Genomic DNA, 24,037 nt, shown 5'->3' with positions numbered 1-24,037 from the left:
CAAATTAATTGACATGGTAGGATCGTCCAAGATTTAAACTCGGATTGTAGGATTCAGAGTCCTGAGTGATAACCTTTACAGCATAGAACCCTGTACTCAATACTCTGTGACGGGTTCAGATTTTACTGTCCTTGGTTCACCGGAAAAACAGATAAAATATTTTCTGGACAGAAACGGTGTCAACTACCAGGCACTCATAGTATGCGTTTACCGTAGGCTAGCCATTCGTGCGTAACAAGAGTGCTTATCGACTCCCACCCACTTGTTTCTTTCACGCACAACTATTTTAAAGTTGACAGGGGAGGAGTGTGTCACTGCAAAATCAAGGTAGGTCCTACCGAGATTTGAACTCGGATCACAGGATTCAGAGTCCTGAGTGCTAACCATTACACCATAGAACCATATACAGAGTAATTATTGTAGAGTTCCGATTTTCCTGTCATTTGTACACCGGATAAACAGCAGATTATGAGATTATTGGTTGGCCATGTGAAAAATTCAGCACAAAAAATAGGAAGGTTCTACCGAGATTTGAACTCGGATCACTGGATTCAAAGTCCAGAGTGCTAACCATTACACCATAGAACCATATTCTAAATTCACATGGAAATTGAAAAAAAAAAAAAAAAAAAAATTCTGCGTTTAATTTGCAACAGCGGACTGTCGTTCCTTCACGTGCTGCAAATACTTTCAACTGACAACAATATTTGGACAGCTATATTCTAGTTCCACGAGGCAAATTAATTGACATGGTAGGATCGTCCAAGATTTAAACTCGGATTGTAGGATTCAGAGTCCTGAGTGATAACCTTTACAGCATAGAACCCTGTACTCAATACTCTGTGACGGGTTCAGATTTTACTGTCCTTGGTTCACCGGAAAAACAGATAAAAGATTTTCTGGACAGAAACGGTGTCAACTACCAGGCACTCATAGTATGCATTAGTAGGCTAGCCATTCGTGCGTAACAAGAGTGCTTATCGACTCCCACCCACTTGTTTCTTTCACGCACAACTATTTTAAAGTTGACAGGGGAGGAGTGTGTCACTGCAAAATCAAGGTAGGTCCTACCGAGATTTGAACTCGGATCACAGGATTCAGAGTCCTGAGTGCTAACCATTACACCATAGAACCATATACAGAGTAATTATTGTAGAGTTCCGATTTTCCTGTCATTTGTACACCGGATAAACAGCAGATTATGAGATTATTGGTTGGCCATGTGAAAAATTCAGCACAAAAAATAGGAAGGTTCTACCGAGATTTGAACTCGGATCACTGGATTCAAAGTCCAGAGTGCTAACCATTACACCATAGAACCATATTCTAAATTCACATGGAAATTGAAAAAAAAAAAAATTCTGCGTTTAATTTGCAACAGCGGACTGTCGTTCCTTCACGTGCTGCAAATACTTTCAACTGACAACAATATTTGGACAGCTATATTCTAGTTCCACGAGGCAAATTAATTGACATGGTAGGATCGTCCAAGATTTAAACTCGGATTGTAGGATTCAGAGTCCTGAGTGATAACCTTTACAGCATAGAACCCTGTACTCAATACTCTGTGACGGGTTCAGATTTTACTGTCCTTGGTTCACCGGAAAAACAGATAAAATATTTTCTGGACAGAAACGGTGTCAACTACCAGGCACTCATAGTATGCGTTTACCGTAGGCTAGCCATTCGTGCGTAACAAGAGTGCTTATCGACTCCCACCCACTTGTTTCTTTCACGCACAACTATTTTAAAGTTGACAGGGGAGGAGTGTGTCACTGCAAAATCAAGGTAGGTCCTACCGAGATTTGAACTCGGATCACAGGATTCAGAGTCCTGAGTGCTAACCATTACACCATAGAACCATATACAGAGTAATTATTGTAGAGTTCCGATTTTCCTGTCATTTGTACACCGGATAAACAGCAGATTATGAGATTATTGGTTGGCCATGTGAAAAATTCAGCACAAAAAATAGGAAGGTTCTACCGAGATTTGAACTCGGATCACTGGATTCAAAGTCCAGAGTGCTAACCATTACACCATAGAACCATATTCTAAATTCACATGGAAATTGAAAAAAAAAAAAAAATTCTGCGTTTAATTTGCAACAGCGGACTGTCGTTCCTTCACGTGCTGCAAATACTTTCAACTGACAACAATATTTGGACAGCTATATTCTAGTTCCACGAGGCAAATTAATTGACATGGTAGGATCGTCCAAGATTTAAACTCGGATTGTAGGATTCAGAGTCCTGAGTGATAACCTTTACAGCATAGAACCCTGTACTCAATACTCTGTGACGGGTTCAGATTTTACTGTCCTTGGTTCACCGGAAAAACAGATAAAATATTTTCTGGACAGAAACGGTGTCAACTACCAGGCACTCATAGTATGCGTTTACCGTAGGCTAGCCATTCGTGCGTAACAAGAGTGCTTATCGACTCCCACCCACTTGTTTCTTTCACGCACAACTATTTTAAAGTTGACAGGGGAGGAGTGTGTCACTGCAAAATCAAGGTAGGTCCTACCGAGATTTGAACTCGGATCGCAGGATTCAGAGTCCTGAGTGCTAACCATTACACCATAGAACCATTTACAGAGTAATTATTGTAGAGTTCCGATTTTCCTGTCATTTGTACACCGGATAAACAGCAGATTATGAGATTATTGGTTGGCCATGTGAAAAATTCAGCACAAAAAATAGGAAGGTTCTACCGAGATTTGAACTCGGATCACTGGATTCAAAGTCCAGAGTGCTAACCATTACACCATAGAACCATATTCTAAATTCACATGGAAATTGAAAAAAAAAAAAAAAAAAAATTCTGCGTTTAATTTGCAACAGCGGACTGTCGTTCCTTCACGTGCTGCAAATACTTTCAACTGACAACAATATTTGGACAGCTATATTCTAGTTCCACGAGGCAAATTAATTGACATGGTAGGATCGTCCAAGATTTAAACTCGGATTGTAGGATTCAGAGTCCTGAGTGATAACCTTTACAGCATAGAACCCTGTACTCAATACTCTGTGACGGGTTCAGATTTTACTGTCCTTGGTTCACCGGAAAAACAGATAAAATATTTTCTGGACAGAAACGGTGTCAACTACCAGGCACTCATAGTATGCGTTTACCGTAGGCTAGCCATTCGTGCGTAACAAGAGTGCTTATCGACTCCCACCCACTTGTTTCTTTCACGCACAACTATTTTAAAGTTGACAGGGGAGGAGTGTGTCACTGCAAAATCAAGGTAGGTCCTACCGAGATTTGAACTCGGATCGCAGGATTCAGAGTCCTGAGTGCTAACCATTACACCATAGAACCATATACAGAGTAATTATTGTAGAGTTCCGATTTTCCTGTCATTTGTACACCGGATAAACAGCAGATTATGAGATTATTGGTTGGCCATGTGAAAAATTCAGCACAAAAAATAGGAAGGTTCTACCGAGATTTCAACTCGGATCACTGGATTCAAAGTCCAGAGTGCTAACCATTACACCATAGAACCATATTCTAAATTCACATGGAAATTGAAAAAAAAAAAAAAATCTGCGTTTAATTTGCAACAGCGGACTGTCGTTCCTTCACGTGCTGCAAATACTTTCAACTGACAACAATATTTGGACAGCTATATTCTAGTTCCACGAGGCAAATTAATTGACATGGTAGGATCGTCCAAGATTTAAACTCGGATTGTAGGATTCAGAGTCCTGAGTGATAACCTTTACAGCATAGAACCCTGTACTCAATACTCTGTGACGGGTTCAGATTTTACTGTCCTTGGTTCACCGGAAAAACAGATAAAATATTTTCAGGCCTGAAACGGTGTCAACTACCAGGCACTCATAGTATGCGTTTACCGTAGGCTAGCCATTCGTGCGTAACAAGAGTGCTTATCGACTCCCACCCACTTGTTTCTTTCACGCACAACTATTTTAAAGTTGACAGGGGAGGAGTGTGTCACTGCAAAATCAAGGTAGGTCCTACCGAGATTTGAACTCGGATCGCAGGATTCAGAGTCCTGAGTGCTAACCATTACACCATAGAACCATTACAGAGTAATTATTGTAGAGTTCCGATTTTCCTGTCATTTGTACACCGGATAAACAGCAGATTATGAGATTATTGGTTGGCCATGTGAAAAATTCAGCACAAAAAATAGGAAGGTTCTACCGAGATTTGAACTCGGATCACTGGATTCAAAGTCCAGAGTGCTAACCATTACACCATAGAACCATGTTCTAAATTCACTTGGAAATTGAAAAAAAAAAAAAATTCTGCGTTTAATTTGCAACAGCGGACTGTCGTTCCTTCACGTGCTGCAAATACTTTCAACTGACAACAATATTTGGACAGCTATATTCTAGTTCCACGAGGCAAATTAATTGACATGGTAGGATCGTCCAAGATTTAAACTCGGATTGTAGGATTCAGAGTCCTGAGTGATAACCTTTACAGCATAGAACCCTGTACTCAATACTCTGTGACGGGTTCAGATTTTACTGTCCTTGGTTCACCGGAAAAACAGATAAAATATTTTCTGGACAGAAACGGTGTCAACTACCAGGCACTCATAGTATGCGTTTACCGTAGGCTAGCCATTCGTGCGTAACAAGAGTGCTTATCGACTCCCACCCACTTGTTTCTTTCACGCACAACTATTTTAAAGTTGACAGGGGAGGAGTGTGTCACTGCAAAATCAAGGTAGGTCCTACCGAGATTTGAACTCGGATCGCAGGATTCAGAGTCCTGAGTGCTAACCATTACACCATAGAACCATTACAGAGTAATTATTGTAGAGTTCCGATTTTCCTGTCATTTGTACACCGGATAAACAGCAGATTATGAGATTATTGGTTGGCCATGTGAAAAATTCAGCACAAAAAATAGGAAGGTTCTACCGAGATTTGAACTCGGATCACTGGATTCAAAGTCCAGAGTGCTAACCATTACACATAGAACCATATTCTAAATTCACATGGAAATTGAAAAAAAAAATAATCTGCGTTTAATTTGCAACAGCGGACTGTCGTTCCTTCACGTGCTGCAAATACTTTCAACTGACAACAATATTTGGACAGCTATATTCTAGTTCCACGAGGCAAATTAATTGACATGGTAGGATCGTCCAAGATTTAAACTCGGATTGTAGGATTCAGAGTCCTGAGTGATAACCTTTACAGCATAGAACCCTGTACTCAATACTCTGTGACGGGTTCAGATTTTACTGTCCTTGGTTCACCGGAAAAACAGATAAAATATTTTCAGGCCTGAAACGGTGTCAACTACCAGGCACTCATAGTATGCGTTTACCGTAGGCTAGCCATTCGTGCGTAACAAGAGTGCTTATCGACTCCCACCCACTTGTTTCTTTCACGCACAACTATTTTAAAGTTGACAGGGGAGGAGTGTGTCACTGCAAAATCAAGGTAGGTCCTACCGAGATTTGAACTCTCGATCGCAGGATTCAGAGTCCTGAGTGCTAACCATTACACCATAGAACCATATACAGAGTAATTATTGTAGAGTTCCGATTTTCCTGTCATTTGTACACCGGATAAACAGCAGATTATGAGATTATTGGTTGGCCATGTGAAAAATTCAGCACAAAAAATAGGAAGGTTCTACCGAGATTTGAACTCGGATCACTGGATTCAAAGTCCAGAGTGCTAACCATTACACCATAGAACCATATTCTAAATTCACATGGAAATTGAAAAAAAAAAAAATTCTGCGTTTAATTTGCAACAGCGGACTGTCGTTCCTTCACGTGCTGCAAATACTTTCAACTGACAACAATATTTGGACAGCTATATTCTAGTTCCACGAGGCAAATTAATTGACATGGTAGGATCGTCCAAGATTTAAACTCGGATTGTAGGATTCAGAGTCCTGAGTGATAACCTTTACAGCATAGAACCCTGTACTCAATACTCTGTGACGGGTTCAGATTTTACTGTCCTTGGTTCACCGGAAAAACAGATAAAATATTTTCTGGACAGAAACGGTGTCAACTACCAGGCACTCATAGTATGCGTTTACCGTAGGCTAGCCATTCGTGCGTAACAAGAGTGCTTATCGACTCCCACCCACTTGTTTCTTTCACGCACAACTATTTTAAAGTTGACAGGGGAGGAGTGTGTCACTGCAAAATCAAGGTAGGTCCTACCGAGATTTGAACTCGGATCGCAGGATTCAGAGTCCTGAGTGCTAACCATTACACCATAGAACCATATACAGAGTAATTATTGTAGAGTTCCGATTTTCCTGTCATTTGTACACCGGATAAACAGCAGATTATGAGATTATTGGTTGGCCATGTGAAAAATTCAGCACAAAAAATAGGAAGGTTCTACCGAGATTTCAACTCGGATCACTGGATTCAAAGTCCAGAGTGCTAACCATTACACCATAGAACCATATTCTAAATTCACATGGAAATTGAAAAAAAAAAAAAAAAATTCTGCGTTTAATTTGCAACAGCGGACTGTCGTTCCTTCACGTGCTGCAAATACTTTCAACTGACAACAATATTTGGACAGCTATATTCTAGTTCCACGAGGCAAATTAATTGACATGGTAGGATCGTCCAAGATTTAAACTCGGATTGTAGGATTCAGAGTCCTGAGTGATAACCTTTACAGCATAGAACCCTGTACTCAATACTCTGTGACGGGTTCAGATTTTACTGTCCTTGGTTCACCGGAAAAACAGATAAAATATTTTCAGGCCTGAAACGGTGTCAACTACCAGGCACTCATAGTATGCGTTTACCGTAGGCTAGCCATTCGTGCGTAACAAGAGTGCTTATCGACTCCCACCCACTTGTTTCTTTCACGCACAACTATTTTAAAGTTGACAGGGGAGGAGTGTGTCACTGCAAAATCAAGGTAGGTCCTACCGAGATTTGAACTCGGATCGCAGGATTCAGAGTCCTGAGTGCTAACCATTACACCATAGAACCATTTACAGAGTAATTATTGTAGAGTTCCGATTTTCCTGTCATTTGTACACCGGATAAACAGCAGATTATGAGATTATTGGTTGGCCATGTGAAAAATTCAGCACAAAAAATAGGAAGGTTCTACCGAGATTTGAACTCGGATCACTGGATTCAAAGTCCAGAGTGCTAACCATTACACCATAGAACCATATTCTAAATTCACATGGAAATTGAAAAAAAAAAAAAAAAAAAAATCTGCGTTTAATTTGCAACAGCGGACTGTCGTTCCTTCACGTGCTGCAAATACTTTCAACTGACAACAATATTTGGACAGCTATATTCTAGTTCCACGAGGCAAATTAATTGACATGGTAGGATCGTCCAAGATTTAAACTCGGATTGTAGGATTCAGAGTCCTGAGTGATAACCTTTACAGCATAGAACCCTGTACTCAATACTCTGTGACGGGTTCAGATTTTACTGTCCTTGGTTCACCGGAAAAACAGATAAAATATTTTCTGGACAGAAACGGTGTCAACTACCAGGCACTCATAGTATGCGTTTACCGTAGGCTAGCCATTCGTGCGTAACAAGAGTGCTTATCGACTCCCACCCACTTGTTTCTTTCACGCACAACTATTTTAAAGTTGACAGGGGAGGAGTGTGTCACTGCAAAATCAAGGTAGGTCCTACCGAGATTTGAACTCGGATCGCAGGATTCAGAGTCCTGAGTGCTAACCATTACACCATAGAACCATATACAGAGTAATTATTGTAGAGTTCCGATTTTCCTGTCATTTGTACACCGGATAAACAGCAGATTATGAGATTATTGGTTGGCCATGTGAAAAATTCAGCACAAAAAATAGGAAGGTTCTACCGAGATTTGAACTCGGATCACTGGATTCAAAGTCCAGAGTGCTAACCATTACACCATAGAACCATATTCTAAATTCACATGGAAATTGAAAAAAAAAAAAAAAATTCTGCGTTTAATTTGCAACAGCGGACTGTCGTTCCTTCACGTGCTGCAATACTTTCAACTGACAACAATATTTGGACAGCTATATTCTAGTTCCACGAGGCAAATTAATTGACATGGTAGGATCGTCCAAGATTTAAACTCGGATTGTAGGATTCAGAGTCCTGAGTGATAACCTTTACAGCATAGAACCCTGTACTCAATACTCTGTGACGGGTTCAGATTTTACTGTCCTTGGTTCACCGGAAAAACAGATAAAATATTTTCAGGCCTGAAACGGTGTCAACTACCAGGCACTCATAGTATGCGTTTACCGTAGGCTAGCCATTCGTGCGTAACAAGAGTGCTTATCGACTCCCACCCACTTGTTTCTTTCACGCACAACTATTTTAAAGTTGACAGGGGAGGAGTGTGTCACTGCAAAATCAAGGTAGGTCCTACCGAGATTTGAACTCGGATCGCAGGATTCAGAGTCCTGAGTGCTAACCATTACACCATAGAACCATATACAGAGTAATTATTGTAGAGTTCCGATTTTCCTGTCATTTGTACCGGATAAACAGCAGATTATGAGATTATTGGTTGGCCATGTGAAAAATTCAGCACAAAAAATAGGAAGGTTCTACCGAGATTTGAACTCGGATCACTGGATTCAAAGTCCAGAGTGCTAACCATTACACCATAGAACCATATTCTAAATTCACATGGAAATTGAAAAAAAAAAAAATTCTGCGTTTAATTTGCAACAGCGGACTGTCGTTCCTTCACGTGCTGCAAATACTTTCAACTGACAACAATATTTGGACAGCTATATTCTAGTTCCACGAGGCAAATTAATTGACATGGTAGGATCGTCCAAGATTTAAACTCGGATTGTAGGATTCAGAGTCCTGAGTGATAACCTTTACAGCATAGAACCCTGTACTCAATACTCTGTGACGGGTTCAGATTTTACTGTCCTTGGTTCACCGGAAAAACAGATAAAATATTTTCTGGACAGAAACGGTGTCAACTACCAGGCACTCATAGTATGCGTTTACCGTAGGCTAGCCATTCGTGCGTAACAAGAGTGCTTATCGACTCCCACCCACTTGTTTCTTTCACGCACAACTATTTTAAAGTTGACAGGGGAGGAGTGTGTCACTGCAAAATCAAGGTAGGTCCTACCGAGATTTGAACTCGGATCACAGGATTCAGAGTCCTGAGTGCTAACCATTACACCATAGAACCATATACAGAGTAATTATTGTAGAGTTCCGATTTTCCTGTCATTTGTACACCGGATAAACAGCAGATTATGAGATTATTGGTTGGCCATGTGAAAAATTCAGCACAAAAAATAGGAAGGTTCTACCGAGATTTGAACTCGGATCACTGGATTCAAAGTCCAGAGTGCTAACCATTACACCATAGAACCATATTCTAAATTCACATGGAAATTGAAAAAAAAAAAAATTCTGCGTTTAATTTGCAACAGCGGACTGTCGTTCCTTCACGTGCTGCAAATACTTTCAACTGACAACAATATTTGGACAGCTATATTCTAGTTCCACGAGGCAAATTAATTGACATGGTAGGATCGTCCAAGATTTAAACTCGGATTGTAGGATTCAGAGTCCTGAGTGATAACCTTTACAGCATAGAACCCTGTACTCAATACTCTGTGACGGGTTCAGATTTTACTGTCCTTGGTTCACCGGAAAAACAGATAAAATATTTTCTGGTCTGAAACGGTGTCAACTACCAGGCACTCATAGTATGCGTTTACCGTAGGCTAGCCATTCGTGCGTAACAAGAGTGCTTATCGACTCCCACCCACTTGTTTCTTTCACGCACAACTATTTTAAAGTTGACAGGGGAGGAGTGTGTCACTGCAAAATCAAGGTAGGTCCTACCGAGATTTGAACTCGGATCGCAGGATTCAGAGTCCTGAGTGCTAACCATTACACCATAGAACCATATACAGAGTAATTATTGTAGAGTTCCGATTTTCCTGTCATTTGTACACCGGATAAACAGCAGATTATGAGATTATTGGTTGGCCATGTGAAAATTCAGCACAAAAAATAGGAAGGTTCTACCGAGATTTGAACTCGGATCACTGGATTCAAAGTCCAGAGTGCTAACCATTACACCATAGAACCATATTCTAAATTCACATGGAAATTGAAAAAAAAAAAAAAAATTCTGCGTTTAATTTGCAACAGCGGACTGTCGTTCCTTCACGTGCTGCAAATACTTTCAACTGACAACAATATTTGGACAGCTATATTCTAGTTCCACGAGGCAAATTAATTGACATGGTAGGATCGTCCAAGATTTAAACTCGGATTGTAGGATTCAGAGTCCTGAGTGATAACCTTTACAGCATAGAACCCTGTACTCAATACTCTGTGACGGGTTCAGATTTTACTGTCCTTGGTTCACCGGAAAAACAGATAAAATATTTTCAGGCCTGAAACGGTGTCAACTACCAGGCACTCATAGTATGCGTTTACCGTAGGCTAGCCATTCGTGCGTAACAAGAGTGCTTATCGACTCCCACCCACTTGTTTCTTCACGCACAACTATTTTAAAGTTGACAGGGGAGGAGTGTGTCACTGCAAAATCAAGGTAGGTCCTACCGAGATTTGAACTCGGATCACAGGATTCAGAGTCCTGAGTGCTAACCATTACACCATAGAACCATATACAGAGTAATTATTGTAGAGTTCCGATTTTCCTGTCATTTGTACACCGGATAAACAGCAGATTATGAGATTATTGGTTGGCCATGTGAAAAATTCAGCACAAAAAATAGGAAGGTTCTACCGAGATTTGAACTCGGATCACTGGATTCAAAGTCCAGAGTGCTAACCATTACACCATAGAACCATATTCTAAATTCACATGGAAATTGAAAAAAAAAAAAAATTCTGCGTTTAATTTGCAACAGCGGACTGTCGTTCCTTCACGTGCTGCAAATACTTTCAACTGACAACAATATTTGGACAGCTATATTCTAGTTCCACGAGGCAAATTAATTGACATGGTAGGATCGTCCAAGATTTAAACTCGGATTGTAGGATTCAGAGTCCTGAGTGATAACCTTTACAGCATAGAACCCTGTACTCAATACTCTGTGACGGGTTCAGATTTTACTGTCCTTGGTTCACCGGAAAAACAGATAAAATATTTTCAGGCCTGAAACGGTGTCAACTACCAGGCACTCATAGTATGCGTTTACCGTAGGCTAGCCATTCGTGCGTAACAAGAGTGCTTATCGACTCCCACCCACTTGTTTCTTTCACGCACAACTATTTTAAAGTTGACAGGGGAGGAGTGTGTCACTGCAAAATCAAGGTAGGTCCTACCGAGATTTGAACTCGGATCACAGGATTCAGAGTCCTGAGTGCTAACCATTACACCATAGAACCATATACAGAGTAATTATTGTAGAGTTCCGATTTTCCTGTCATTTGTACACCGGATAAACAGCATTATGAGATTATTGGTTGGCCATGTGAAAAATTCAGCACAAAAAATAGGAAGGTTCTACCGAGATTTGAACTCGGATCACTGGATTCAAAGTCCAGAGTGCTAACCATTACACCATAGAACCATATTCTAAATTCACATGGAAATTGAAAAAAAAAAAAAAAAATCTGCGTTTAATTTGCAACAGCGGACTGTCGTTCCTTCACGTGCTGCAAATACTTTCAACTGACAACAATATTTGGACAGCTATATTCTAGTTCCACGAGGCAAATTAATTGACATGGTAGGATCGTCCAAGATTTAAACTCGGATTGTAGGATTCAGAGTCCTGAGTGATAACCTTTACAGCATAGAACCCTGTACTCAATACTCTGTGACGGGTTCAGATTTTACTGTCCTTGGTTCACCGGAAAAACAGATAAAATATTTTCAGGCCTGAAACGGTGTCAACTACCAGGCACTCATAGTATGCGTTTACCGTAGGCTAGCCATTCGTGCGTAACAAGAGTGCTTATCGACTCCCACCCACTTGTTTCTTTCACGCACAACTATTTTAAAGTTGACAGGGGAGGAGTGTGTCACTGCAAAATCAAGGTAGGTCCTACCGAGATTTGAACTCGGATCACAGGATTCAGAGTCCTGAGTGCTAACCATTACACCATAGAACCATATACAGAGTAATTATTGTAGAGTTCCGATTTTCCTGTCATTTGTACACCGGATAAACAGCAGATTATGAGATTATTGGTTGGCCATGTGAAAAATTCAGCACAAAAAATAGGAAGGTTCTACCGAGATTTCAACTCGGATCACTGGATTCAAAGTCCAGAGTGCTAACCATTACACCATAGAACCATATTCTAAATTCACATGGAAATTGAAAAAAAAAAAAAAATTCTGCGTTTAATTTGCAACAGCGGACTGTCGTTCCTTCACGTGCTGCAAATACTTTCAACTGACAACAATATTTGGACAGCTATATTCTAGTTCCACGAGGCAAATTAATTGACATGGTAGGATCGTCCAAGATTTAAACTCGGATTGTAGGATTCAGAGTCCTGAGTGATAACCTTTACAGCATAGAACCCTGTACTCAATACTCTGTGACGGGTTCAGATTTTACTGTCCTTGGTTCACCGGAAAAACAGATAAAATATTTTCAGGCCTGAAACGGTGTCAACTACCAGGCACTCATAGTATGCGTTTACCGTAGGCTAGCCATTCGTGCGTAACAAGAGTGCTTATCGACTCCCACCCACTTGTTTCTTTCACGCACAACTATTTTAAAGTTGACAGGGGAGGAGTGTGTCACTGCAAAATCAAGGTAGGTCCTACCGAGATTTGAACTCGGATCGCAGGATTCAGAGTCCTGAGTGCTAACCATTACACCATAGAACCATTTACAGAGTAATTATTGTAGAGTTCCGATTTTCCTGTCATTTGTACACCGGATAAACAGCAGATTATGAGATTATTGGTTGGCCATGTGAAAAATTCAGCACAAAAAATAGGAAGGTTCTACCGAGATTTGAACTCGGATCACTGGATTCAAAGTCCAGAGTGCTAACCATTACACCATAGAACCATATTCTAAATTCACATGGAAATTGAAAAAAAAAAAAATTCTGCGTTTAATTTGCAACAGCGGACTGTCGTTCCTTCACGTGCTGCAAATACTTTCAACTGACAACAATATTTGGACAGCTATATTCTAGTTCCACGAGGCAAATTAATTGACATGGTAGGATCGTCCAAGATTTAAACTCGGATTGTAGGATTCAGAGTCCTGAGTGATAACCTTTACAGCATAGAACCCTGTACTCAATACTCTGTGACGGGTTCAGATTTTACTGTCCTTGGTTCACCGGAAAAACAGATAAAATATTTTCTGGACAGAAACGGTGTCAACTACCAGGCACTCATAGTATGCGTTTACCGTAGGCTAGCCATTCGTGCGTAACAAGAGTGCTTATCGACTCCCACCCACTTGTTTCTTTCACGCACAACTTTAAAGTTGACAGGGGAGGAGTGTGTCACTGCAAAATCAAGGTAGGTCCTACCGAGATTTGAACTCGGATCGCAGGATTCAGAGTCCTGAGTGCTAACCATTACACCATAGAACCATATACAGAGTAATTATTGTAGAGTTCCGATTTTCCTGTCATTTGTACACCGGATAAACAGCAGATTATGAGATTATTGGTTGGCCATGTGAAAAATTCAGCACAAAAAATAGGAAGGTTCTACCGAGATTTGAACTCGGATCACTGGATTCAAAGTCCAGAGTGCTAACCATTACACCATAGAACCATATTCTAAATTCACATGGAAATTGAAAAAAAAAAATTCTGCGTTTAATTTGCAACAGCGGACTGTCGTTCCTTCACGTGCTGCAAATACTTTCAACTGACAACAATATTTGGACAGCTATATTCTAGTTCCACGAGGCAAATTAATTGACATGGTAGGATCGTCCAAGATTTAAACTCGGATTGTAGGATTCAGAGTCCTGAGTGATAACCTTTACAGCATAGAACCCTGTACTCAATACTCTGTGACGGGTTCAGATTTTACTGTCCTTGGTTCACCGGAAAAACAGATAAAATATTTTCAGGCCTGAAACGGTGTCAACTACCAGGCACTCATAGTATGCGTTTACCGTAGGCTAGCCATTCGTGCGTAACAAGAGTGCTTATCGACTCCCACCCACTTGTTTCTTTCACGCACAACTATTTTAAAGTTGACAGGGGAGGAGTGTGTCACTGCAAAATCAAGGTAGGTCCTACCGAGATTTGAACTCGGATCGCAGGATTCAGAGTCCTGAGTGCTAACCATTACACCATAGAACCATTTACAGAGTAATTATTGTAGAGTTCCGATTTTCCTGTCATTTGTACACCGGATAAACAGCAGATTATGAGATTATTGGTTGGCCATGTGAAAAATTCAGCACAAAAAATAGGAAGGTTCTACCGAGATTTGAACTCGGATCACTGGATTCAAAGTCCAGAGTGCTAACCATTACACCATAGAACCATATTCTAAATTCACATGGAAATTGAAAAAAAAAAAAAAAAATCTGCGTTTAATTTGCAACAGCGGACTGTCGTTCCTTCACGTGCTGCAAATACTTTCAACTGACAACAATATTTGGACAGCTATATTCTAGTTCCACGAGGCAAATTAATTGACATGGTAGGATCGTCCAAGATTTAAACTCGGATTGTAGGATTCAGAGTCCTGAGTGATAACCTTTACAGCATAGAACCCTGTACTCAATACTCTGTGACGGGTTCAGATTTTACTGTCCTTGGTTCACCGGAAAAACAGATAAAATATTTTCTGGACAGAAACGGTGTCAACTACCAGGCACTCATAGTATGCGTTTACCGTAGGCTAGCCATTCGTGCGTAACAAGAGTGCTTATCGACTCCCACCCACTTGTTTCTTTCACGCACAACTATTTTAAAGTTGACAGGGGAGGAGTGTGTCACTGCAAAATCAAGGTAGGTCCTACCGAGATTTGAACTCGGATCGCAGGATTCAGAGTCCTGAGTGCTAACCATTACACCATAGAACCCTTTACAGAGTAATTATTGTAGAGTTCCGATTTTCCTGTCATTTGTACACCGGATAAACAGCAGATTATGAGATTATTGGTTGGCCATGTGAAAAATTCAGCACAAAAAATAGGAAGGTTCTACCGAGATTTCAACTCGGATCACTGGATTCAAAGTCCAGAGTGCTAACCATTACACCATAGAACCATATTCTAAATTCACATGGAAATTGAAAAAAAAAAAAATTCTGCGTTTAATTTGCAACAGCGGACTGTCGTTCCTTCACGTGCTGCAAATACTTTCAACTGACAACAATATTTGGACAGCTATATTCTAGTTCCACGAGGCAAATTAATTGACATGGTAGGATCGTCCAAGATTTAAACTCGGATTGTAGGATTCAGAGTCCTGAGTGATAACCTTTACAGCATAGAACCCTGTACTCAATACTCTGTGACGGGTTCAGATTTTACTGTCCTTGGTTCACCGGAAAAACAGATAAAATATTTTCAGGCCTGAAACGGTGTCAACTACCAGGCACTCATAGTATGCGTTTACCGTAGGCTAGCCATTCGTGCGTAACAAGAGTGCTTATCGACTCCCACCCACTTGTTTCTTTCACGCACAACTATTTTAAAGTTGACAGGGGAGGAGTGTGTCACTGCAAAATCAAGGTAGGTCCTACCGAGATTTGAACTCGGATCGCAGGATTCAGAGTCCTGAGTGCTAACCATTACACCATAGAACCATATACAGAGTAATTATTGTAGAGTTCCGATTTTCCTGTCATTTGTACACCGGATAAACAGCAGATTATGAGATTATTGGTTGGCCATGTGAAAAATTCAGCACAAAAAATAGGAAGGTTCTACCGAGATTTCAACTCGGATCACTGGATTCAAAGTCCAGAGTGCTAACCATTACACCATAGAACCATATTCTAAATTCCATGGAAATTGAAAAAAAAAAAAATTCTGCGTTTAATTTGCAACAGCGGACTGTCGTTCCTTCACGTGCTGCAAATACTTTCAACTGACAACAATATTTGGACAGCTATATTCTAGTTCCACGAGGCAAATTAATTGACATGGTAGGATCGTCCAAGATTTAAACTCGGATTGTAGGATTCAGAGTCCTGAGTGATAACCTTTACAGCATAGAACCCTGTACTCAATACTCTGTGACGGGTTCAGATTTTACTGTCCTTGGTTCACCGGAAAAACAGATAAAATATTTTCAGGCCTGAAACGGTGTCAACTACCAGGCACTCATAGTATGCGTTTACCGTAGGCTAGCCATTCGTGCGTAACAAGAGTGCTTATCGACTCCCACCCACTTGTTTCTTTCACGCACAACTATTTTAAAGTTGACAGGGGAGGAGTGTGTCACTGCAAAATCAAGGTAGGTCCTACCGAGATTTGAACTCGGATCACAGGATTCAGAGTCCTGAGTGCTAACCATTACACCATAGAACCATATACAGAGTAATTATTGTAGAGTTCCGATTTTCCTGTCATTTGTACACCGGATAAACAGCAGATTATGAGATTATTGGTTGGCCATGTGAAAAATTCAGCACAAAAAATAGGAAGGTTCTACCGAGATTTCAACTCGGATCACTGGATTCAAAGTCCAGAGTGCTAACCATTACACCATAGAACCATATTCTAAATTCACATGGAAATTGAAAAAAAAAAAAAATTCTGCGTTTAATTTGCAACAGCGGACTGTCGTTCCTTCACGTGCTGCAAATACTTTCAACTGACAACAATATTTGGACAGCTATATTCTAGTTCCACGAGGCAAATTAATTGACATGGTAGGATCGTCCAAGATTTAAACTCGGATTGTAGGATTCAGAGTCCTGAGTGATAACCTTTACAGCATAGAACCCTGTACTCAATACTCTGTGACGGGTTCAGATTTTACTGTCCTTGGTTCACCGGAAAAACAGATAAAATATTTTCAGGCCTGAAACGGTGTCAACTACCAGGCACTCATAGTATGCGTTTACCGTAGGCTAGCCATTCGTGCGTAACAAGAGTGCTTATCGACTCCCACCCACTTGTTTCTTTCACGCACAACTATTTTAAAGTTGACAGGGGAGGAGTGTGTCACTGCAAAATCAAGGTAGGTCCTACCGAGATTTGAACTCGGATCACAGGATTCAGAGTCCTGAGTGCTAACCATTACACCATAGAACCATATACAGAGTAATTATTGTAGAGTTCCGATTTTCCTGTCATTTGTACACCGGATAAACAGCAGATTATGAGATTATTGGTTGGCCATGTGAAAAATTCAGCACAAAAAATAGGAAGGTTCTACCGAGATTTCAACTCGGATCACTGGATTCAAAGTCCAGAGTGCTAACCATTACACCATAGAACCATATTCTAAATTCACATGGAAATTGAAAAAAAAAAATCTGCGTTTAATTTGCAACAGCGGACTGTCGTTCCTTCACGTGCTGCAAATACTTTCAACTGACAACAATATTTGGACAGCTATATTCTAGTTCCACGAGGCAAATTAATTGACATGGTAGGATCGTCCAAGATTTAAACTCGGATTGTAGGATTCAGAGTCCTGAGTGATAACCTTTACAGCATAGAACCCTGTACTCAATACTCTGTGACGGGTTCAGATTTTACTGTCCTTGGTTCACCGGAAAAACAGATAAAATATTTTCAGGCCTGAAACGGTGTCAACTACCAGGCACTCATAGTATGCGTTTACCGTAGGCTAGCCATTCGTGCGTAACAAGAGTGCTTATCGACTCCCACCCACTTGTTTCTTTCACGCACAACTATTTTAAAGTTGACAGGGGAGGAGTGTGTCACTGCAAAATCAAGGTAGGTCCTACCGAGATTTGAACTCGGATCGCAGGATTCAGAGTCCTGAGTGCTAACCATTACACCATAGAACCATATACAGAGTAATTATTGTAGAGTTCCGATTTTCCTGTCATTTGTACACCGGATAAACAGCAGATTATGAGATTATTGGTTGGCCATGTGAAAAATTCAGCACAAAAAATAGGAAGGTTCTACCGAGATTTCAACTCGGATCACTGGATTCAAAGTCCAGAGTGCTAACCATTACACCATAGAACCATATTCTAAATTCACATGGAAATTGAAAAAAAAAAAAATTCTGCGTTTAATTTGCAACAGCGGACTGTCGTTCCTTCACGTGCTGCAAATACTTTCAACTGACAACAATATTTGGACAGCTATATTCTAGTTCCACGAGGCAAATTAATTGACATGGTAGGATCGTCCAAGATTTAAACTCGGATTGTAGGATTCAGAGTCCTGAGTGATAACCTTTACAGCATAGAACCCTGTACTCAATACTCTGTGACGGGTTCAGATTTTACTGTCCTTGGTTCACCGGAAAAACAGATAAAATATTTTCAGGCCTGAAACGGTGTCAACTACCAGGCACTCATAGTATGCGTTTACCGTAGGCTAGCCATTCGTGCGTAACAAGAGTGCTTATCGACTCCCACCCACTTGTTTCTTTCACGCACAACTATTTTAAAGTTGACAGGGGAGGAGTGTGTCACTGCAAAATCAAGGTAGGTCCTACCGAGATTTGAACTCGGATCACAGGATTCAGAGTCCTGAGTGCTAACCATTACACCATAGAACCATATACAGAGTAATTATTGTAGAGTTCCGATTTTCCTGTCATTTGTACACCGGATAAACAGCAGATTATGAGATTATTGGTTGGCCATGTGAAAAATTCAGCACAAAAAATAGGAAGGTTCTACCGAGATTTGAACTCGGATCACTGGATTCAAAGTCCAGAGTGCTAACCATTACACCATAGAACCATATTCTAAATTCACATGGAAATTGAAAAAAAAAAAATTCTGCGTTTAATTTGCAACAGCGGACTGTCGTTCCTTCACGTGCTGCAAATACTTTCAACTGACAACAATATTTGACAGCTATATTCTAGTTCCACGAGGCAAATTAATTGGAGAGACGCAATCCGAAGCGGTGCAGCCAGCGGGTTTCTCCACGCATCGCGCCGACAGAAACGAACATCTTTCTGGTAAGAAGAGGGGCGGGGGCGTATGCCTTATGACTAACGTGACATGGTGTGATGAAAGAAACATACAGGAACTCAAATCCTTCTGTTCACCTGATTTAGAATTCCTCACAATCAAATGTAGACCACATTATCTACCAAGAGAATTCTCTTCGATTATAATCACAGCCGTATATATCCCCCCAAGCAGACACATCGATGGCTCTGAACGAACTTTATTTAACTCTCTGCAAACTGGAAACGATTTATCCGGAGGCAGCATTCATTGTAGCTGGGGATTTTAACAAGGCTAATCTGAAAACAAGACTCCCTAAATTTTATCAGCATATCGATTGCGCAACCAGGGGTGGAAAGACCTTGGATCATTGTTACTCTAACTTCCGCGACGCATATAAGGCCCTGCCCCGCCCCCTTTCGGAAAAGCTGACCACGACTCCATTTTGTTGATCCCTGCCTACAGACAGAAACTAAAACAAGAAGCTCCCACGCTGAGGTCTGTCCAACGCTGGTCCGACCAAGCTGACTCCACACTCCAAGACTGCTTCCATCACGTGGACTGGGAGATGTTTCGTATTGCGTCAGACAACAACATTGACGAATACGCTGATTCGGTGTGCGAGTTCATTAGAACGTGCGTTGAAGATGTCGTTCCCATAGCAACGATTAAAACATTCCCTAACCAGAAACCTTGGATTGATGGCAGCATTCGTGTGAAACTGAAGGCACGAACCACTGCTTTTAATCAGGGCAAGGTGTCTGGTAACATGGCTGAATACAAACAGTGCAGCTATTCCCTCCGCAAGGCTATCAAACAAGCTAAGCGCCAGTACAGAGACAAAGTAGAATCTCAATTCAACGGCTCAGACACAAGAGGCATGTGGCAGGGTCTACAGTCAATCACAGACTACAGGAAGAAACCCAGCCCAGTCACGGACCAGGATGTCTTGCTCCCAGGCAGACTAAATAACTTTTTGCCCGCTTTGAGGACAATACAGTGCCACTGACACGGCCTGCAACGAAAACATGCAGTCTCTCCTTCACTGCAGCCGAAGTGAGTAAGACATTTAAACGTGTTAACCCTCGCAAGGCTGCAGGCCCAGACGGCGTCCCCAGCCGCGCCCTCAGAGCATGCGCAGACCAGCTGGCCGGTGTGTTTACGGACATATTCAATCAATCCCTATACCAGTCTGCTGTTCCCACATGCTTCAAGAGGGCCACCATTGTTCCTGTTCCCAAGAAAGCTAAGGTAACTGAGCTAAACGACTACCGCCCGTAGCACTCACATCCGTCATCATGAAGTGCTTTGAGAGACTAGTCAAGGACCATATCACCTCCACCCTACCTGACACCCTAGACCCACTCCAATTTGCTTACCGCCCAAATAGGTCCACAGACGATGCAATCTCAACCACACTGCACACTGCCCTAACCCATCTGGACAAGAGGAATACCTATGTGAGAATGCTGTTCATCGACTACAGCTCGGCATTCAACACCATAGTACCCTCCAAGCTCGTCATCAAGCTCGAGACCCTGGGTCTCGACCCCGCCCTGTGCAACTGGGTTCTGGACTTCCTGACGGGCCGCCCCCAGGTGGTGAGGGTAGGCAACAACATCTCCTCCCCCGCTGATCCTCAACACTGGGGCCCCACAAGGGTGCGTTCTGAGCCCTCTCCTGTACTCCCTGTTCACCCACGACTGCGTGGCCATGCACGCCTCCAACTCAATCATCAAGTTTGCGGACGACACAACAGTGGTAGGCTTGATTACCAACAACGACGAGACGGCCTACAGGGAGGAGGTGAGGGCCCTCGGAGTGTGGTGTCAGGAAAATAACCTCACACTCAACGTCAACAAAACTAAGGAGATGATTGTGGACTTCAGGAAACATCAGAGGGAACACCCCCATCCACATCGATGGAACAGTAGTGGAGAGGGTAGCAAGTTTTAAGTTCCTCGGGATACACATCACAGACAAACTGAATTGGTCCACTCACACAGACAGCATCGTGAGGAAGGCGCAGCAGCGCCTCTTCAACCTCAGGAGGCTGAAGAAATTCGGCTTGTCACCAAAAGCAGTTTCAGTTGCAAGTCATTGCTACACATGAAGGGCTGACATTCTACATTCGGTAATATTCTCATCGAGTTGTAGCGGAGCAGCTTGAAGAGCTTCAAGTTCCTTGGCGTCCACATCACCAACAAACTAACATGGTCCAAGCACACCAAGACAGTCGTGGAGAGGGCACGGCAAAACCTGTCCCGCTCAGGAGAGGATGGATTTGGCCTGGATCCTCAAAAGGTTCTACAGCTGCACCATCGAGAGCATCCTGACGGGTTGCATCACTGCCTGGTATGGCAACTGCTCAGCCTCCGACTGCAAGGCCCGACAGAAGGTAGTGCATAAGGCCCAGTACATAAATGGGGCAAAGCTTCCTGCCATCTCTCACTTCTCCTGGCTGGCTCAGCTGATGTTCAATAAGGGCTGGCTGCCTGAGAGGTGGGATGTGTTCTGTGTGAAGTCACAGGGAGGCGCCAGAGAGATGAAAAAAAGGTGGAGATAGAGGAAGAGGAGGTAGAGGAGTAGGAGGTGGAGGAAGAGGAGGTAGAGGAGTAGGAGGTGGAGGAAGAGGAGGTAGAGGAGTAGAAGGTGGAGGAAGAGGAGGTAGAGGAGTAGGAGGTGGAGGAAGAGGAGGTAGAGGAGTAGGAGGTGGAGGAAGAGGAGGTAGAGGAGTAGGAGGTGGAGGAAGAGGAGGTAGAGGAGTAGGAGGTGGAGGAAGAGGAGGTAGAGGAGTAGGAGGTGGAGGAAGAGGAGGTAGAGGAGTAGAAGGTGGAGGAAGATGAGGTAGAGGAGTAGGAGGTGGAGGAAGAGGAGGTAGAGGAGTAGGAGGTGGAGGAAGAGGAGGTAGAGGAGTAGGAGGTGGAGGAAGAGGACGTAGAGGAGTAGGAGGTGGAGGAAGAGGAGGTAGAGGAGTAGGAGGTGGAGGAAGAGGAGGTAGAGGAGTAGGAGGTGGAGGAAGAGGAGGTAGAGGAGTAGGAGGTGGAGGAAGAGGAGGTAGAGGAGTAGGAGGTGGAGGAAGAGGAGGTAGAGGAGTAGGAGGTGGAGGAAGAGGAGGTAGAGGAGTAGGAGGTGGAGGAAGAGGAGGTAGAGGAGTAGGAGATGGAGGAAGAGGGGGTAGAGGAGTAGGAGGTGGAGGAAGAGGAGGTAGAGGAGTAGGAGGTGGAGGAAGAGGAGGTAGAGGAGTAGGAGGTGGAGGAAGAGGAGGTAGAGGAGTAGGAGGTGGAGGAAGAGGACGTAGAGGAGTAGGAGGTGGAGGAAGAGGAGGTAGAGGAGTAGGAGGTGGAGGAAGAGGAGGTAGAGGAGTAGGAGGTGGAGGAAGAGGAGGTAGAGTCTTTCTTTTATATGTGCTGTTTATTGGACAGGATAGAGACAGAATGGAAAGAGGACATTATCCAATGAACATGCTTTTTAGTCTAGTTGAGAGCTTAATTATCTGTGTCTGGGAAATCCTATAACGTGAGTCATTAGGGGGGTGAAAATAAGATCTGACCCCATATCAGTGGTTAGGTAGACGTTTAGCCTACCTGAGCTTTATTTTACATTGAACATTAACTCTTAACTGAGCCACTGATGAACTATATTGTAATGTAATGGATATTGTAACTATACGTAATGGTCTTGTGATATGTCACTTTTTTCTCAATATGGGGATATGTTCTGTACAACTTGATCATTGTTGGTAAAGTGTTTTATTAGGTTAGGTATTTTGTATTAAATACATTTTCAATGAAACAATTAAATGGTGATTTTGTATTTCTTGAAATGAGTTACTGTGTGAAAATGTATGAAAATGTAACGTAAACTATAGTCAGCGTGTGTACATGGATGATGGAAGTCAGCCCCACCATTCCTCACTGAAGTCTGAGAGCATTGATCTGGCTAAATGGTTCATCTACTGGTATGGGATAAATGGTTCATCTACTGGTATGGGATAAATGGTTCATCTACTGGTATGGGATAAATGGTTCATCTACTGGTATGGGATAAATGGTTCATCTACTGGTATGGGATAAATGGTTCATCTACTGGTATGGGATAAATGGTTCATCTACTGGTATGGGATAAATGGTTCATCTACTGGTATGGGATAAATGGTTCATCTACTGGTATGGGATAAATGGTTCATCTACTGGTATGGGATAAATGGTTCATCTACTGGTATGGGATAAATGGTTCATCTACTGGTATGGGATAAATGGTTCATCTACTGGTATGGGATAAATGGTTCATCTACTGGTATGGGATAAATGGTTCATCTACTGGTATGGGTTTGTCCAACAAGAATTGACTACCACATACTTGCTAAACCAGGCCAGAGCAGAGCTCTTCACAAGTATCATAAAGCACCTAAAAAACAGGTTTCATTCTTGAACAGCAGGGAACATGCAAACATTAGACAGAGCCGTAGTTGGGGCATCAAATCAGACTTTATTTGTCACATGCGTCGAATACAACAGGTGTTTACTTTAACGTGAAATGCTGAATACAACAGTTGTTTACTTTACCGTGAAATGCTGAATACAACAGGTGTAGACTTTACCGTGAAATGCTGAATACAACAGGTGTTTACTTTACCGTGAAATGCTGAATACAACAGGTGTTTACTTTACCGTGAAATGCTGAATACAACAGGTGTTTACTTTACCGTGAAATGCTGAATACAACAGGTGTTTACTTTACCGTGAAATGCTGAATACAACAGGTGTTTACTTTACCGTGAAATGCTGAATACAACAGGTGTTTACTTTAATACAACAGTGAAATGCTGAATACAACAGGTGTTTACTTTACCGTGAAATGCTGCAGACAACAGGTGTTTACTTTACCGTGAAATGCTGAATACAACAGGTGTTTACTTTACCGTGAAATGCTGAATACAACAGGTGTTTACTTTACCGTGAAATGCTGAATACAACAGGTGTTTACTTTACCGTGAAATGCTGAAT

The 24,037-nt window shown here is 41.9% G+C and overlaps 50 non-coding genes across 50 annotated transcripts; all 50 read right to left on the bottom strand.

The window, feature by feature from the left end:
* Positions 1-329: 329 nt before the first annotated feature.
* On the bottom strand, positions 330-401 carry trnaq-cug. Its single transcript has one exon. It is a non-coding gene; the product is annotated as a tRNA-Gln (tRNA).
* Positions 402-516: 115 nt separating this feature from the next.
* trnaq-uug lies at positions 517-588 on the bottom strand. Its single transcript has one exon. It is a non-coding gene; the product is annotated as a tRNA-Gln (tRNA).
* Positions 589-1,062: 474 nt separating this feature from the next.
* Positions 1,063-1,134, bottom strand: trnaq-cug. Its single transcript has one exon. It is a non-coding gene; the product is annotated as a tRNA-Gln (tRNA).
* A 115-nt stretch (positions 1,135-1,249) lies between these two features.
* On the bottom strand, positions 1,250-1,321 carry trnaq-uug. Its single transcript has one exon. It is a non-coding gene; the product is annotated as a tRNA-Gln (tRNA).
* A 469-nt stretch (positions 1,322-1,790) lies between these two features.
* trnaq-cug lies at positions 1,791-1,862 on the bottom strand. The gene has a single exon. It is a non-coding gene; the product is annotated as a tRNA-Gln (tRNA).
* Positions 1,863-1,977: 115 nt separating this feature from the next.
* Positions 1,978-2,049, bottom strand: trnaq-uug. Its single transcript has one exon. It is a non-coding gene; the product is annotated as a tRNA-Gln (tRNA).
* Positions 2,050-2,520: 471 nt separating this feature from the next.
* Positions 2,521-2,592, bottom strand: trnaq-cug. Its single transcript has one exon. It is a non-coding gene; the product is annotated as a tRNA-Gln (tRNA).
* A 115-nt stretch (positions 2,593-2,707) lies between these two features.
* On the bottom strand, positions 2,708-2,779 carry trnaq-uug. Its single transcript has one exon. It is a non-coding gene; the product is annotated as a tRNA-Gln (tRNA).
* Positions 2,780-3,255: 476 nt separating this feature from the next.
* Positions 3,256-3,327, bottom strand: trnaq-cug. Its single transcript has one exon. It is a non-coding gene; the product is annotated as a tRNA-Gln (tRNA).
* A 115-nt stretch (positions 3,328-3,442) lies between these two features.
* trnaq-uug lies at positions 3,443-3,514 on the bottom strand. Its single transcript has one exon. It is a non-coding gene; the product is annotated as a tRNA-Gln (tRNA).
* A 470-nt stretch (positions 3,515-3,984) lies between these two features.
* On the bottom strand, positions 3,985-4,056 carry trnaq-cug. Its single transcript has one exon. It is a non-coding gene; the product is annotated as a tRNA-Gln (tRNA).
* A 114-nt stretch (positions 4,057-4,170) lies between these two features.
* On the bottom strand, positions 4,171-4,242 carry trnaq-uug. The gene has a single exon. It is a non-coding gene; the product is annotated as a tRNA-Gln (tRNA).
* Positions 4,243-4,712: 470 nt separating this feature from the next.
* On the bottom strand, positions 4,713-4,784 carry trnaq-cug. The gene has a single exon. It is a non-coding gene; the product is annotated as a tRNA-Gln (tRNA).
* Positions 4,785-5,625: 841 nt separating this feature from the next.
* trnaq-uug lies at positions 5,626-5,697 on the bottom strand. Its single transcript has one exon. It is a non-coding gene; the product is annotated as a tRNA-Gln (tRNA).
* A 469-nt stretch (positions 5,698-6,166) lies between these two features.
* Positions 6,167-6,238, bottom strand: trnaq-cug. Its single transcript has one exon. It is a non-coding gene; the product is annotated as a tRNA-Gln (tRNA).
* Positions 6,239-6,353: 115 nt separating this feature from the next.
* On the bottom strand, positions 6,354-6,425 carry trnaq-uug. The gene has a single exon. It is a non-coding gene; the product is annotated as a tRNA-Gln (tRNA).
* Positions 6,426-6,898: 473 nt separating this feature from the next.
* Positions 6,899-6,970, bottom strand: trnaq-cug. Its single transcript has one exon. It is a non-coding gene; the product is annotated as a tRNA-Gln (tRNA).
* Positions 6,971-7,085: 115 nt separating this feature from the next.
* Positions 7,086-7,157, bottom strand: trnaq-uug. The gene has a single exon. It is a non-coding gene; the product is annotated as a tRNA-Gln (tRNA).
* Positions 7,158-7,633: 476 nt separating this feature from the next.
* trnaq-cug lies at positions 7,634-7,705 on the bottom strand. Its single transcript has one exon. It is a non-coding gene; the product is annotated as a tRNA-Gln (tRNA).
* A 115-nt stretch (positions 7,706-7,820) lies between these two features.
* trnaq-uug lies at positions 7,821-7,892 on the bottom strand. The gene has a single exon. It is a non-coding gene; the product is annotated as a tRNA-Gln (tRNA).
* A 471-nt stretch (positions 7,893-8,363) lies between these two features.
* trnaq-cug lies at positions 8,364-8,435 on the bottom strand. Its single transcript has one exon. It is a non-coding gene; the product is annotated as a tRNA-Gln (tRNA).
* Positions 8,436-8,548: 113 nt separating this feature from the next.
* Positions 8,549-8,620, bottom strand: trnaq-uug. The gene has a single exon. It is a non-coding gene; the product is annotated as a tRNA-Gln (tRNA).
* Positions 8,621-9,089: 469 nt separating this feature from the next.
* trnaq-cug lies at positions 9,090-9,161 on the bottom strand. The gene has a single exon. It is a non-coding gene; the product is annotated as a tRNA-Gln (tRNA).
* Positions 9,162-9,276: 115 nt separating this feature from the next.
* Positions 9,277-9,348, bottom strand: trnaq-uug. The gene has a single exon. It is a non-coding gene; the product is annotated as a tRNA-Gln (tRNA).
* Positions 9,349-9,817: 469 nt separating this feature from the next.
* On the bottom strand, positions 9,818-9,889 carry trnaq-cug. Its single transcript has one exon. It is a non-coding gene; the product is annotated as a tRNA-Gln (tRNA).
* A 114-nt stretch (positions 9,890-10,003) lies between these two features.
* trnaq-uug lies at positions 10,004-10,075 on the bottom strand. Its single transcript has one exon. It is a non-coding gene; the product is annotated as a tRNA-Gln (tRNA).
* A 471-nt stretch (positions 10,076-10,546) lies between these two features.
* On the bottom strand, positions 10,547-10,618 carry trnaq-cug. Its single transcript has one exon. It is a non-coding gene; the product is annotated as a tRNA-Gln (tRNA).
* Positions 10,619-10,733: 115 nt separating this feature from the next.
* On the bottom strand, positions 10,734-10,805 carry trnaq-uug. The gene has a single exon. It is a non-coding gene; the product is annotated as a tRNA-Gln (tRNA).
* Positions 10,806-11,275: 470 nt separating this feature from the next.
* trnaq-cug lies at positions 11,276-11,347 on the bottom strand. Its single transcript has one exon. It is a non-coding gene; the product is annotated as a tRNA-Gln (tRNA).
* A 113-nt stretch (positions 11,348-11,460) lies between these two features.
* trnaq-uug lies at positions 11,461-11,532 on the bottom strand. The gene has a single exon. It is a non-coding gene; the product is annotated as a tRNA-Gln (tRNA).
* Positions 11,533-12,004: 472 nt separating this feature from the next.
* Positions 12,005-12,076, bottom strand: trnaq-cug. Its single transcript has one exon. It is a non-coding gene; the product is annotated as a tRNA-Gln (tRNA).
* A 115-nt stretch (positions 12,077-12,191) lies between these two features.
* trnaq-uug lies at positions 12,192-12,263 on the bottom strand. Its single transcript has one exon. It is a non-coding gene; the product is annotated as a tRNA-Gln (tRNA).
* A 471-nt stretch (positions 12,264-12,734) lies between these two features.
* On the bottom strand, positions 12,735-12,806 carry trnaq-cug. The gene has a single exon. It is a non-coding gene; the product is annotated as a tRNA-Gln (tRNA).
* Positions 12,807-12,921: 115 nt separating this feature from the next.
* Positions 12,922-12,993, bottom strand: trnaq-uug. Its single transcript has one exon. It is a non-coding gene; the product is annotated as a tRNA-Gln (tRNA).
* Positions 12,994-13,459: 466 nt separating this feature from the next.
* On the bottom strand, positions 13,460-13,531 carry trnaq-cug. The gene has a single exon. It is a non-coding gene; the product is annotated as a tRNA-Gln (tRNA).
* Positions 13,532-13,646: 115 nt separating this feature from the next.
* On the bottom strand, positions 13,647-13,718 carry trnaq-uug. The gene has a single exon. It is a non-coding gene; the product is annotated as a tRNA-Gln (tRNA).
* A 467-nt stretch (positions 13,719-14,185) lies between these two features.
* On the bottom strand, positions 14,186-14,257 carry trnaq-cug. Its single transcript has one exon. It is a non-coding gene; the product is annotated as a tRNA-Gln (tRNA).
* Positions 14,258-14,372: 115 nt separating this feature from the next.
* trnaq-uug lies at positions 14,373-14,444 on the bottom strand. The gene has a single exon. It is a non-coding gene; the product is annotated as a tRNA-Gln (tRNA).
* A 472-nt stretch (positions 14,445-14,916) lies between these two features.
* trnaq-cug lies at positions 14,917-14,988 on the bottom strand. Its single transcript has one exon. It is a non-coding gene; the product is annotated as a tRNA-Gln (tRNA).
* A 115-nt stretch (positions 14,989-15,103) lies between these two features.
* Positions 15,104-15,175, bottom strand: trnaq-uug. The gene has a single exon. It is a non-coding gene; the product is annotated as a tRNA-Gln (tRNA).
* A 469-nt stretch (positions 15,176-15,644) lies between these two features.
* Positions 15,645-15,716, bottom strand: trnaq-cug. The gene has a single exon. It is a non-coding gene; the product is annotated as a tRNA-Gln (tRNA).
* Positions 15,717-15,831: 115 nt separating this feature from the next.
* On the bottom strand, positions 15,832-15,903 carry trnaq-uug. Its single transcript has one exon. It is a non-coding gene; the product is annotated as a tRNA-Gln (tRNA).
* A 468-nt stretch (positions 15,904-16,371) lies between these two features.
* Positions 16,372-16,443, bottom strand: trnaq-cug. The gene has a single exon. It is a non-coding gene; the product is annotated as a tRNA-Gln (tRNA).
* A 115-nt stretch (positions 16,444-16,558) lies between these two features.
* On the bottom strand, positions 16,559-16,630 carry trnaq-uug. Its single transcript has one exon. It is a non-coding gene; the product is annotated as a tRNA-Gln (tRNA).
* Positions 16,631-17,100: 470 nt separating this feature from the next.
* Positions 17,101-17,172, bottom strand: trnaq-cug. Its single transcript has one exon. It is a non-coding gene; the product is annotated as a tRNA-Gln (tRNA).
* Positions 17,173-17,287: 115 nt separating this feature from the next.
* trnaq-uug lies at positions 17,288-17,359 on the bottom strand. The gene has a single exon. It is a non-coding gene; the product is annotated as a tRNA-Gln (tRNA).
* A 466-nt stretch (positions 17,360-17,825) lies between these two features.
* trnaq-cug lies at positions 17,826-17,897 on the bottom strand. The gene has a single exon. It is a non-coding gene; the product is annotated as a tRNA-Gln (tRNA).
* Positions 17,898-18,012: 115 nt separating this feature from the next.
* trnaq-uug lies at positions 18,013-18,084 on the bottom strand. The gene has a single exon. It is a non-coding gene; the product is annotated as a tRNA-Gln (tRNA).
* Positions 18,085-18,553: 469 nt separating this feature from the next.
* trnaq-cug lies at positions 18,554-18,625 on the bottom strand. The gene has a single exon. It is a non-coding gene; the product is annotated as a tRNA-Gln (tRNA).
* A 115-nt stretch (positions 18,626-18,740) lies between these two features.
* trnaq-uug lies at positions 18,741-18,812 on the bottom strand. Its single transcript has one exon. It is a non-coding gene; the product is annotated as a tRNA-Gln (tRNA).
* Positions 18,813-24,037: the final 5,225 nt, after the last annotated feature.

The sequence above is a fragment of the Oncorhynchus tshawytscha genome, unplaced genomic scaffold (assembly GCF_018296145.1).
Source record: "Oncorhynchus tshawytscha isolate Ot180627B unplaced genomic scaffold, Otsh_v2.0 Un_contig_9777_pilon_pilon, whole genome shotgun sequence".
Classification (NCBI taxonomy): domain Eukaryota; kingdom Metazoa; phylum Chordata; class Actinopteri; order Salmoniformes; family Salmonidae; genus Oncorhynchus; species Oncorhynchus tshawytscha.
Note: the sequence above shows the minus strand (reverse complement) of the source record. Positions and strands in the feature narration are given on the sequence as shown.